The sequence below is a fragment of the Myodes glareolus genome, chromosome 27, assembly GCF_982192425.1.
Source record: "Myodes glareolus chromosome 27, mMyoGla1.1, whole genome shotgun sequence".
NCBI lineage: Eukaryota > Metazoa > Chordata > Mammalia > Rodentia > Cricetidae > Myodes > Myodes glareolus.
Genome location: NC_142052.1, coordinates 40,320,597 through 40,334,758, shown reverse-complemented (window position 1 = coordinate 40,334,758; position 14,162 = coordinate 40,320,597). Strand labels below are relative to the sequence as shown.

At 45.6% G+C, this 14,162-nt stretch overlaps 2 pseudogenes; both read right to left on the bottom strand.

Annotated features, from left to right (window-relative positions):
- Positions 1 to 3,791: 3,791 nt before the first annotated feature.
- On the bottom strand, positions 3,792 to 4,461 carry LOC148117702 (mitochondrial import receptor subunit TOM20 homolog pseudogene; annotated as a pseudogene).
- Positions 4,462 to 5,180: 719 nt separating this feature from the next.
- Positions 5,181 to 5,483, bottom strand: LOC148117701 (translation machinery-associated protein 7 pseudogene; annotated as a pseudogene).
- Between the last annotated feature and the right edge of the window lie 8,679 nt (positions 5,484 to 14,162).

The window sequence follows — 14,162 nt, the reverse complement described above, 5'->3', positions numbered from 1 at the left end:
GGGCAATGGTGGCACATGCCTTTAAATTAATCCCGGCACTCGGGAGGCAGAGGCAGGTGGAGCTCTTGAGTTGGAAGCCAGCCGGGGCTACAGAGTTACAGGACAGTCAGGGCTACCCAGAGAAACCCTGTCTCGAAAGACAAAAACCGAAAAACAACAACAAAAAGTCTGTATACTACATATCCTCGTCATTTTATTTGTAATACTCTCTCAAGACATCATTAGATAAAGGACAGCGACTAACTATAAAGGTGCTTGATGGGATGGTTTCTGTTTCTGTTTTGTTTTGTTGTCTGAGTCAGGGTTTCTCTGTGTAACAGCTCTGGCTGTCCTGGAACTCACATTGTAGCTAGGGCTGGCCTTGAACCCAGAGATCTGCCTGCCTCCGCCTCCCGAGTGCTGGGATTAAAGACACAGTGCTCAGCACTCCACTAGCTATGAGCTGTGTCAGTATTTTCTATCAAGGCTTTGCTGTGCGGTAAGTAACTGGGGCCACAAAGGTCAGATGTCTCAAGAACTTTCCCAAGGTGACTGCCTGGAGTCTGCACTTAACGGAAGGGCTCAGCCGGTTCCAAGCTGAGCCCTGGCCAATGGCGTTTTGTTTTAAACAATGGACATTTCCAACCCATTTAGAAACTGTAAATTTAGTATAAAGCTTTGGATTGTTTGGTAGAGGGAAAATCTTGAGCTGATTCAAAGGACATAAGGATAGACCCCCTAATTAAAACCAGATGTTGTTATTGTGGTTGGTTATCTTGCAATGACTATCAGCGGTGAAACCCTAACGCTCACATCTTCAGGCCCGTGAGTTGTGCCCTGATGGCTGCACAGGCTACCTGGCTGTCTCCTTCATGAGAGGCAGACGGTTCCCTGGGTACATGATAGTTCCCTAAGAACATGTGCCGGCCCCATAAGTAAGTACGAGCCCTCCGTATCTCTCGTAACTTGAAGAAACTTGCAGAGTGAGTTTGCCCTCATTGTTTAAATGGAAACATTAAGGAGCTGAGAACTTAAATGACTCACGGAAGGGCATTGTGGAGAGAGAGATGCCCACTCACGCCGGACTGTGCTGTAGGAAGTCTTACAGCCAGTGGTTACCCGCCCACTGGGGCGTGGCTCCTTATACTATCTATGCTGATGTAGCGCATGCGTCCTGCCTCTCTTATCCCGCTGCAGAATTCGGTTTCTAATCTCCGGTCCAGCAGAGGATTCTGATTTGTGAGTCTACCCCTAAATAAATAACTGTCTATTTCTAGATTCTGAGCTAGTGTGGGATTTCTTTTAAGCATCCTTCAAGACTGCGTAGTTGTCCCCACACCGTCACCTTTTCCTTGTTATCTGGAGCACAGAGCTGATAGTTGCTTGACTAATCCCAGGGGGACCATGATGACTTTCTAAAAATGAGGGTGTTTCCTCACTAACTGGGACCTCGCTGCCGCCCTGGGCCTCTCCCCACCCAGTGCTCTTCTGTAAGTTTCTTCTGAGTGCCAGGAATGCCCCTGCATCAGCTAGAAGCTCCGCCTGGCCCACAGGGGCCTCAAGAGTCCGACTATGAGGCCTTGTGATTGGGCAGTGCATGGTTTTGGAAGCCTTGGCACGCCGTCTCGGATTATCCCAGCACAGAGGCGGCTCAACAGGTTCCATCTCTCGGTTAAAGATCTCCTCAAACCGGCCAGTTCTAAGATGGTCCCATTTCTACCAGGGCTGCAGGCCTCAGGTCTGGCTCCTGCCAGTTCGTCCCGGGAGACTCACTTCCTTCCCTGTGGCTTCAGGACAGACAGACCTGGCCGTGCCACTTGGAATCCAGGCTAAGACATTATTAACTGTCATTTGTATTATGACAAAGATGTTCCCTTTACTTTAAGTTTTCCACAGGAAAGATCGCCTAAGGTTAGTTAACTCCACATTGTCCTGTGCTTCTGTCCCCGAACACTATTGGGCAGCCTAGAGCACTCTTGAAGGTGCAAGACAGCGTCAAACCTGCATGAAGCCTGCATGGTACTTCAGCTCTCTTTAGCTTTTACTGTGTAAGCAGCATCCACCCCCACGCAGCACAGAGGACCCCCTATTCTAGCTCATGCAATGCCATCTTGCCTGATTCTAGAATTGAATGCAAATTAAGTTCTAATTGTTGCAGTTTTGTCTTTTGGCGGCCTAATTCCAGTTATAGATCATCTAGCTTACCTTTTCATTGAGTTGGTTTTGCTGATGTACTTTTTTTCCTAATCATTTATGCTTTTAATTTCCATCTTAGTCATTTTGGGTGCTATCAGAGGGTGCCATGGACCTTCTAAGGGCCGGGATATTTTTTTTTTTCTGTTCTGGTGGCCATGGGGTCTAAGATGACAGTGTTAGTGGGCTCACTGTGTAGCGAGGGTTGTCATCTTCCTTCATCGTGTGCTCCTATGAGGGAAAATGTGAGCGGACACCACTCTTATTTGTGAAGTCTTCATCCTCATGACCTAATGACCTCCCCGAACCCCCATGCTGCTGAAATTCCTCCCCACAAGGAAACGGAGCAACATCTACCCTTCCTCCCTAGGTCGCACCAACACACTGAGCGTTGTTTCCAAAGTTAACTGTGGAAAGCCAGTGGTGAATTGGGTTTTCTACAGAGCCCAGGTGAGGAATTACTTACAGGGCTTGGACACTCCTGCCCTGGCTGACCACACTCAAAGAGCCTCCACGCCTTCTCCCTGGGTTATAGAATCTAGTCCTCCCAGAGGCTGCAGGAATTAAGGTAAAGTTGTGGCAGGGAGAGACTGGATGCTTAGGTGAGCTTAGGTGAGGGTCTTGTGACCCTCTGCACCCCACAAATCCAGCTGGGATAATTCTTTTGCAAAGGGGCACCGTTGAACTCCCCAAGATGGTGGGTGGTTGCTTGGCTTGGAGACAGTCACTCAACAGACCCATAATCCTAAAGTACTGGTGGGTCCCATGGATTGTGGAAATTCCAGGGTTAATGCCAGTCTTAAAAGGCCCCTTACGCCCCTCACTTTTTACTCTGTTCTGCAGTTAGTACCTAGTCATTCGTTTGCACCCTTTTGGTTTCTCCTGAAGCTCAGAGACAGAAGCCGACACACTTGAAAGAATGAGGATGGTGTGCATGGGTCTTTGCACAAGTGTGCAGATCCGTGAACAAGTGTGCAGATCCGTGAACAAGTGGGAGAGGGCGGCAGCCTGAGCGAGAGGCTGGGAGGGAGGGAAGCGAGGAGAGAGCTGCTGCCCGGGTGCTGTGGGTTTCTACAGCCCCCACCTGAGGCCGGCACTCAGTGACTTTCCTCTCTGTGTGAACACGTCATTTCTCCTTTTTGGTGCCAGCCACTCCAGTGTTTCTCAGAATGAAGAGTCCGGCAATAAAGTAGCATCCTGGTGCCTGCGGCTTTTTCTAAAATGAAAGGATCTCAGGATATAGTCTTTCAAGAGAAAATGATAGGTCTGAGATTATCACCGACTTTCACCATCTCCAGAAATGTGTAGGGCTGCTTGCTGCATTGACTCTTACAAGTATTAAGTGTTACAATTTATTTATGCCATTGTTTATGTCTTAAGCCAAAAAGAGATGCTTGAAACTATTTTTTTAACAGTCTCTGCAAACACATGTTCCTATCCAACTTTAGGACTTACAGTAAAATGTACTAGTCTTTAGAAAGGGGCATTATTCAACTACCCTTCATACTCTCTTCCAATCTTTCAAAATTCACCACCAGGCGTTTTTAATCTCAGTAATACTCTCCTTACTGTATTTACATTTGAATTCCATGTCATCAGAATAAACGAAATTCATGGTATTTTGGTTAACTCAGTGTATTTATAAAATGAAAAGTCCTACCAAAATACTTTTCACTGGGAAAAATAAATAGAACAGACAATGGATCTACTCGAAGCACACATTCGCTTTGGTCGACGTCAGTGTGGGACAGTTCATGACAGGCACATTCGCCCTTATTCCCCCAGGGCCGAGCAGCTTCCAAGCTAAAGGTTAAATCATTTTTAACAGATTTTATAGTGTTGCTATCTGGCTCATTCCACATCATCTTCAGCCAAGCTCTGAGCACTAACACTTCTTGACTAATGGCTGGAAGCTTGGTCAGAAGCTTCTGGAACCCTGGTGGTGGAAGAGTCTGCGGTAACGCTTGCAGCAGCTGCTGAGGCTGTCCACACACAGCGATTGCATTTGTCAAGTGGTCTACACCGTTCTCGTAACGGCCTTGTGCTAATAACTCTTCACCAAGCTGAATCTCTTCAGGGAACAATCTCTGAACAGCTTCAGCGTCTTCTAAGGCAGTTAACTTTGAAAGCACAGCTCTCTCCTAAGCAAGCTTCTGTTTCTTTCTTCGTTCTCGCAGCCTGTTCTTGAAGTTGGGGTTGCTTCGCCTTTTGCCGATTGAAGTAGATGCAGGAGCCGATGAAGAGGGCACCGCACACGCCCGCGGCGATGGTACTGTTGCGGCCCACCATCTTTGCTTTCACTGTCATTGTGTGTGTGTAGCAATTTTTTTAAAATGCAAATCCAAATTTGAGAGTTAGAGTGACCTGCGTAAGTACAGAAACATGTTTTTGATTAAAAATGGGTCTGATAAGATTGTCAGTTTGTCACAGGTGCAGTTTAAATATCTGTGCCCTCTTCAAAAGTCAGGTTCAGTATAATCCCAGTGTTAAGAGTGTTACAGTCAAGGCCTTTGGGTAGTTGTGCCATGTGTGCCAGCCAGCACGCCAGGAGCTCAAAGGCCTTGGGCCTCTGCCCTCTGCTGTTTCTGCTGGGGGTGCAGGGTGCAGCTACCAGCTACCATGTTGGAATCTACGGACAGCCGTCACCAGACCCAGGACCATGATCACCTTGCTGTTGGACTGACTGCCCAACCTCCAAAACAAAGAAAAAGAATCAAGCTCTATAGTTTATTAAATAAAACCCAGCCAGTGGTACTTGTGTATAGCAGCATGAATGGGCCAGACAGCCACAAATACATTTACATGTCGAACGCCCAGCCACTTAATGTTTATTTTATTTTATATATATTTTTTTGAGCCATTTGTATTATTTATTTTATTATTATTATTATTTTTTTTTTTTACAAAAGTTTATTACAATGTACAACAGGCTCCAGGATAACACTTCATTCTAACTATAGGTGGCAATGATGTTGTAGTAGGGAATCCAGATGTTTAACAGGCTCCAGGATAACACTTCGTTCTAGCTGTAGATGGCAAAGATGTTATGGCAGGGAATCCAGATGTTTAAATAGGAATGGAAGAGGGTCACCATCATCTCAGATATGAGGAACAACTTACTTTTTGCCAGATTTCTTAATTCCACCTGTGGCCAGGTGTCCCTTCCCCGCGGCCTTGGCTTTTAGCTCCTCGAGTTTCTTCTGTTCCTCTTTTTGTTTCTGCTGGAAAGCCGTATCTTCCTCGTCCATTTCCCCGGCCTGCTTCTTGGGCTGTTTCAGGGGCTTCTTTTTGCCACCTTCTCGGCCCGACATGGCACTTCCAAACACGCCCTTCTCCAGACCCTCTTTATTTTATATTTTTAAGGGACAGTGACAGAATCCAAAACTCGAGGAAAATTGATTTAAAGTGTCTAAAATAATCATTGGGCCATTTATTTCACTTTGTTGTTTATGGTACTAGGGGGCAGAACCCAGGGTCTCTGACCCTAACTGCGCGCTCCACCACCGAGCTACACCCAGAGTCCCAGAGCGACTTACCTCTTCCTGGAAAGCGCTGCCTTGGGACATCTTTTCAGGAAGTCTGCCTACTGTGCAAACCTTGGGTTTCTGATGCTCGCTAGCCAATAGGCTAAGAAGGGAGGAATAACAGTGTTAGAGGGGTGGTTGATCTAGACGACCGAGGGGAAACGGATGGCACGTGACACAATCTGTTTCCATTGCATTAAAAAATCATTTATTGAAACTAAAACCGTTGGATCGGACATACACACACGTGCCACAGCGCATGTGTGGAGGTCAGAGGACAACTTGTGGGGGTGTTGGTTATGTCCATTGTGTGGATTCTGGAGATCAAACCCGAGTTGGTAGGTTTGGCAGGGAGCACCCTTCACCACGGGGCCAGGGCTCTAGCCATGGTCGTGCTAATTGTATGTGTTTGTGGGACAGAATGCGGCAGCTCCACTCACGAGCGTAGTGCCTGACGGTCACATGAGGATACCTGGGTATCGGCCACTTTGGCTGCTTACCATCTTTTTGTGCAGGGACATTTGATAGCCTGTCTTCTAGCTATTTGTGAAACATTTCATTGGCTGTTGTCTGCCATCCTTCTCCTGTTCTGTAGAGAACGTTAGACGTTATTCCTCATATTCAATGGCATCCTAGTCAATCGGGAACCTTCTCCCATCCCATCTTCAGCCTTCCCAGAATCTAGTACGTTTTCATTATCTTTTTTTTTTTAAAAAAAAACATTTTTTTTTTTTTTAAAATTTAAGCTTGGGGGCTGGAGAGATGGCTCAGTGGTTAAGAGCATTGCCTGCTCTTCCAAAGGTCCCGAGTTCAATTCCCAGCAACCACATGGTGGCTCACAGCCATCTGTAATGAGGTCTGGTGCCCTCTTCTGGCCTTCAGGCATACACACAGAAAGAATATCGTATACACAATAAATAAATAAATATTAAAAAAAATTTAAGCTTGGCCATTTTGAGGGTAATGCTTGTCACCTGGACTCACAGACAGAAATCCTGAGCCATGAAACACTCTGGCCTCAACCACCTTTGGATTTCTGGTATCGCATAAATGCAGGACCCTGGCCCCATCCCTACCTCAAGTCCCCTCAGCTCTTTCTTCAGACACCCTTCCACATATATAGATGTCCTGATAGACGTCTTATATTCCTCAGGTCATCCTTAGTTGTATCCTACCCATGAGTCCCTGAGGCTGCCTGGGCTCCACATGAGGTCTTAAAGTGTTACTTAACCTCTGTGGATGGTCACACAGAATGAATTTAGTGGTCGTGATGTTGAATCTCCTTATAGTTGCAAGAACAAAAGGCTCATACCCTTTTCAGAACGAATTTTAAAATAGTAGTGTTGTTTTACATTAAATACAGTGGCTGCCCCTGAAGCAATTGCCGACCTAACCAGCGGTTGCAATTCTTGCAGCTACCAGCCGCAGTTGGGTTGCAGGGACCACAGAAAGGTGGGAATTCTGTTCCCTCAGGCACTGGCTCTATCAAGCGTGACATAGTTAAAATAATATTCTGCAATATAATAGTTTATATATACAGACTTTGTGAAAGACTACCCAGCATTCCGAGCCAGTGAGGAACCGTGATAGCTGTGTGGCAAACATTCACAAAGATTCATGGAAACTTGCTAAAATGAACATATGTTTAAACATCGTTTAAAAAAACCGCAATGTAACACAATGCTAAAAAGCAAAGTTTATTGCCTTACATGCCAAGAATATCAAGTATTACCACATTTGGTAAGTAATTTAAAATTTCTCTGGTTTTTTTTTGTTGTTGTTTCTTTTCTCCTGGCTGTCCTACAACTTGCTCTGTAGACCAGGCTGGTCACAAACTCAGAGATCCGCCTGCCTCTGCCTTCTAAGTGCTGGAACAAGGGTGTGTATCACCACCACTCGGTCTCTCTGAGTCTATTGTTACGCTAAGGATTTAAAAAAAATTTATTTAAATCTTTTTTTTTCATTTTACATACCAACTACAGTTACCCCTCCCATTTTTTGATTTGCATTTCCCTCAGAGGTAAGGATGTTGAGCATTTTCTTTTAATTAATTAATTAATTAATTAAAAATTTCCACCTCCTTCCCGCCTCCCTTCTCCCTCCCCCTCCCCAACTTCCCCTCCCTTTCTAGTCCTAAGAGCAGTCAGGGTTCCCTGCCCCGTGGGAAGTCCAAGGTCCTCCCCCCTCCATACAGGTCTATAAAGGTGAGCATCCGAACAAACCAGGCTCCCACAAAGTCAGTCCATGCAGTAGAATAAAAACCCAGTGCCATTGTCCTTGGCTTCTCAGTCAGCCTTCATTGCCAGCCACGTTCAGAGTGTCCGGTTTGATCACATGCTCCATCACTCCCAGTCCAGCTGGCCTTGGTGAGCTCCCATTAGATCAGTACCACCGTCTCAGTGGGTGGACACAACCCTTGTGATCCTGACTTCCTTGCTCACGTTCTCCCTCCTTCTGCTCCTCATTTGAACCTTGGGAGCTAAGTCCAGTGCTCCAGTGTGGGTCTCTGTCTCTATCTCCATCCATCGCCAGATGAAGGTTCTATGGTGATATGCAAGATATTCATCAGTGTGGCTATGGGACAAGGCCAGTTCAGGCACCCTCTCCTCTGCTGCCCAAGGAACAATCTGGGGACCTCTCCTTGGACCTGGGAACCCCTCTAGAGACAAGTCTCTTGCAAACCCTAAAATGGCTCCCTTAATTAAGGTATTTACTTCCCTGCTCTCATATCCACCCTTCCTCCATCCCACACATCCCATTCCCCCAAGCTCTCCTGAATCCTCCCCTTCTCCCTTCTCTCTACCTATCTCCGCTTACATCCCCTTCCCCTCACCCCCGTGCAACCAAGTTTTGCCTGGCAATCTTGTCTACTTCCAATATCCAGGAGGATAACTATATGATTTTCTTTGGGTTCACCTTATTTAGCTTCTCTAGGATCACTATTTATAGGTTCAATGTCCTTTAATTATGGCTAGAATCCAGTTATGAGGAGCATTTTCTTAAGTGTCTTTTGATCATTTGAGATTCTTCTGTTGAGAATTCTCTGTTTAGATCTGTACCCCATTTTTAAATTGGATTATTTGGTATTTTGATGCCTAATTTGTTGAGTGAGTTTATATATATATATATATATATATATATATATATATATATATATATATATATATATATGTTGGAGATCAGCCCTCTGTCAGATGTGGGGTTGGTGAAGATCTTTTCCCATTCTGTAGGCTGCCATTTTGTCTTATTTGCCATGTCCTTTGCCTTACAGAAGCTTCTCAGTTTCAAGAGGTCTCATTTATTCATTGTTGCTCTCAGGGTCTGTGATACTGGGGTTATGGTTGGGAAGTGGTCTCCTGTGTCCATGTGTTCAAGGCTGCTTCCCACTTTGAAGTTCAGTGTGGCTGGATTTATGTGAGGTCTTTGATCCTCTTGGACTTGAGTTTTGTGCATGGCGATAGATATGGATCTCATTTGCATTCTTCTCCATGTTGACTTCCAGTATGCCAGCACCATCTGCTGAAGATGCTTTCTTTTTCCCATTGTATGGTTTTGACTTCTTTGTCAAAAATCAGGTGTTCATAGGTGTGTAGATTAATGCCTCTGAGTCAATTCCATTGATCCATGTGTCTGTTTGTATGCCAATTAGGTTAAGGATTTTTGCTATGAGAAATTATTTTACATCAGAGTCAACTGTCAGTATAGATCTGAAGCTATTCTGTCTTTAAAGACATTCTTTTTTTTAAATTATTTATGTTACTGTATGTGTGTGGATGTTTTCCCTGCAGGTATGTATGTGTATGTTCACCATGTATGTGCACTATGTTAGTGCCTGATGCCCACAGAGGCATTGGCTTTCCTTGGAACTGGAATTATAGATGGTTGTTAGCTGCAAGGTGGGTGCTGAGAATCAAACCTGGTTCTTCTGAAGAGCAGGCAGTTCTCGAAACCAGTGAGACATCTCTGCGGCTCCCTAAAGATATTCTCGATGATTAAATCTTCCTTTTGAGGGGAAAGGATACCGTAGTCGTGGAAATGATCTCAAGACATTTTCATGATAGTTTAATAAGGTGAAAGTTTTGATTAAACGCTAGATAGTGCTTTGAGAAATCGCAGTTTGAACAAAGCCCTCTCAAACTTCAGTTGAAAAATGAGCTTGGCTTACCATCCCACCACTGTACTGAAATGGCTCTCCAGGGGATCCTTCAATGACCTGACCTATTGTCGTGATCATTTTCATGAGACATTACAATTGTCGTTCAGCCTGCAAACAAAGAAAGGAGAGAGGAAGAGAGGGAGGGAGAGGGAGGAAGAGACTGAGCGAGCGAGAGATTTGAAAGACATATCACAGCTGAGTAAACCCATTGAAAAATAAATTAACAAATGATTGGAAGATTTAGCAATGCCTGTTTGATGGTGTTAAGGAGCCAATTGGGGTTTTGGTTGCTGTTTCGAAGGTCTGATAACGACCATATGTTTCATGTTAGAAAAGTGTTGTTTTCTTTCCTAGATCCACACTGAGTGTTTGCTGATGGAATGATGTACCCCATTGCTTCAGGAAAGGGGTGCTAGAATGGTTAGGTCAGTGTAACCTTGCTTAGCAGGGTTTGAGGGGTTAGAACTCCATGGTCTACCGGGGTGCTCTAAGGACCTACTTCAGCAGTGATTCTGTGCATCCTTGAGAGCTGTAAGGGCACTGATCCTATAAACTTGTCAATGAGCTTGTGGGATTTCATGCTTCCTGGGAGTCTATTGCCCTCCGAGCTGTGCACTGGCAATTCCGTGGCAGAGAAATAGGAGATTCTAGACATGAAGTCACATTTTGGATTTCGTTGCTTTGTTTTTGCTTTCCTTTTTAAATGTTGCATGCGGCCCTTCCAACGCTAGTCAGTAAATCTTATTTCTTTCTCATTTCTGTAAAAAGGGAGGGACTTTCCTACGGGGTGGATCATCATGGTTGATATCTGCCGGATGGAAAATCCCGACCGTATCTCTTTGTCTCTGGATGTCATCAACTTCTTTTCAAGTTCTCACTGAAACCACAGTTAGAACTGGCAGAGTACTTCCCGCTGATTTTTGAGAATATGTTTTTCTTTCTTTTTTTTTTAAACTTTATTTATTTAGTGTCCAGTGCTCTGCCTACATGTGTGCCTGCAGGCCAGAAGAGGGCACCGGATCTCATTACAGATGGTTGTGAGCCATCATGTGGGTGCTTGGAATTGAACTCAGGACCTCTGGAAGAGCAGTCAATGCTCTTAACCGCTGAGCCATCTCTCCAGCCTGATTTTTGAGACTGTGTTTGTCTTAAGGTGTGTGTCACAAATGCTCCTTCTTCAGTTATTACCAAGTCTTCTAACTCTCGTGTTGCAGAAGTTAGACACTTTCCAAACAGCTTATCGAACCATCTTGAAAAGGTTCCACCACCAGGCGGTGGTGGCGCAGGCCTTTAAACCCCGCACTCAGGAGGCAGAGGCAGGGGGATCTCTGTGAGTTCAAGGCCAGCCTGGTCTACAGAGTGAGTTTCAGGACAGCCAAGGCTACACAGAGAAACCTTGTCTCAAGAAGAAAAGAGAAGATTCTACCAGAGAATGAAAGTCCGATGTGTTCCAAATCAGGGGAACTTGAACTTGAGTGGAGTTGGATGGATTTCAAGGCTGTTGCATCCAGCTACTGAATTTGGCTGGGCCTGAATCAGGACGATGGATATATGCATACCTATAATCACGCATACTTTATGCACTACGGGACAGTGCACTGGAAAGGAGCTCCCCTTACATGAGTTTAGGGAGGGAAGACAAACAATCCCATGGCTTTCGACTTGGGAATCCAGTATCCATGACATTTGATATCCTGCAAGCAAGCACAGTATGGGGGTGTCCTGCTCTTTGTCACTTGTAAAAATCACTAAAGTAGAAGACGTGTAGACCCAGTGGTTCACTTTAGAGATAATTTAGCATATTACCTTTTAAAATGATTATTTTTCCGTTTATCAGTGTGTGCATGCGGGTGTGTGTGCAGGTGTGTGTGTTTGTGTGTTTGTGTGTTTGTGTGTGCAGGTGTGTATATGTATGTGTTTGTGTGTCTGTGTGTGCGGGTATGTGTATCTGTGTGTTTGTGTGTATGTGCATGTTTATATGTGTATGAATGTATGTCTATGTGTGTGCATGTGTGTTTGTGTGTATGTGTGCATGCATTTGTGTGTATGTATGTATGCGTGTGTGTATGTGTTTGTGTGTGTATATATGTGTGTGTATGTTTATATGTGTGTATATATATGTGTGTGTATGTATGTGTGTGTGTGAGAGAGTGCACATGTGAACATGTGGAACTAAGAGGTTGATACCAGAGGATTTCTTTGATTACCTTAGATATTGAGCCAGGGTCTCTCATTTGAACCCAGACCTGGAGATTCCGCTAGCTGGCCTAGCCTGCTGGCTCTGGGGTCTCCTGGACCCTCCACTTTGGCACTGCCAGGTACAGGGTTTGACAGCTTCACCTTTTAAAACTAATCTTTAGGGGCCAGGGAGGGGTCTCAGTGGGAAACGCACCTGCTAACAAGCGTGGAGAACCAGTTCAAATCCTCCGCCCTCACTTGAAATCTAGGCACAGTGTCACCTGTCCGTAATCTCAGCACCTGTGGGGGGCGGGCAGGCAGGTGGATCCTGGGAGATTGCTGGACAGCTAGCCTGCCCCAGAGCACAAACTCGGGGTTCAGAAGAGACGCTATCATATAAGAATAAGGTAGAGAGGTGATTGAGGAAGACACCTGGCAGCAACCTCTGGTCTCCATCATTGCCTGCGGAGTGAACACTGCCCCACCCCCGTGTGCGCAGACATGTGATCGAGTTACTGTAACATGAGGGGCCGGCTTGTTGGGTATCTGTTCCTGCCCGGTACCCCACAGATGGCAAGTCCCAGAGAAAATCAATCACACAGAGATCTCTATAAGTTATAAAGCTGATTGGCCCATTACGTCAGGCTTCTTATTAGTCCTTGTTACTTATATTAATCCATTATCATTATCTATGTTAGCCACACGGCTCAGTACCTTTCTCAGCTGGGCAAGTTACATGCTGCCTCTTCGGTGGTCTGCGCAGGAATGGCGGAGGGAGCTTCCTGCTTCCCAGAATATTCCTGTTCTCCTCGCCCTGCCTCTACTTCCTGTCTGGTTGACCCATCTATACTTCCTGCCTGGCCAATCAGCGTTTTATTAAAATACATGATTGACAGAATACAGACAATTCTCCTGCACCACACCCTGAAAAGTTCTACCCCTTCCCAAGAAACTCAGTATAAGCCCTGTATCCTGTTCATTTTGTAATGGCAAATCAATCCCACACCAGTTATGTTTTAAAGGGGCATTTATTTTGGGGGGTAAACTTACATGCACATAAACCGTCAGGAAAGGAGCCTAGTCGCTGGAGCAGGAGCCGGAACCAAGCACCGGAGCCGGAACCAAGCCGGAGCGGAGGCTTGCTGCTCTTCTTTTAAAGAGAAATATACCACGCCCCAGTGGGCTGGTATTTCAGCGGCTATTGGCTGACAGAGTGGAAGGTGCTCCCGCAGCAAGTTACCTTACGAAGTAATTATCTTAGGGTTTCTAGTGAAATTAGCACAGGAACTGAAGGAACATGGAGGAAGGAACCAAAGCAGAGGCCTTTGAGGATCGCTTCTTGCTGGCTTGCTTCTCAGGCTTGCTCAGCCCTACTTTCTTGTACAACTAAGGATTGCTTGCCTAGGACTGGCCCTACCCGCCCCCCCCCCACCCCTGTGAGGACAATCTAATAGAGGCATTGTCTCAACCAAGATTCCTTCTCATATATGTCTCGGTTTGTGTCAAGTTGACAAAAGACAACCAGTATACTAATGGACTTCATTGCAACAGTTAATATATTCACACATTATTTAAAGGGGAGTTTTAAGCAGAATGAGAGCACATATGTTATTCACTATATCTAGACCTATACAATACAGATTCATCTCATGACCTGGGAGAGGGTTAGGAATCAGAAGGGAGAGTTGAAAACGTCCCTGTTTGAGTAAAGCAAAGGATAACCAGACACTATAATCTACAGCTCCAGAGAAGCTAGGTGACAAGGAGGACCCTGGGAGGGACACATGGATTCCCCTGGGAAGGGGAAGTAGAGGAGATCTCCTGGGTAAACCGGGGCAAGTGGGAGGAGTGGGAAAGGGAAGGGGATGGAGGATGAGAACACGAGAGGACAGGGTGATCGAGGGGCTGAGAGGGAGAGAAATAAAGGAGAATCTTAATAGAGGGAGCCACTGTGGGGTTAGGGGGAAACCTGATACTAGGGAAATGCCGACAATCCATAAGGATGCCCCCAGCTAAGACTCCTTGCAATAGTGGAGAGGGTGCCGGAGCTGGCATTTGCTTGTGATCAGATTGGTGAATACCCCAACCATCATCATAGAGCCTGCGTCCAGTAACTGACAGAGCCAGAGGCA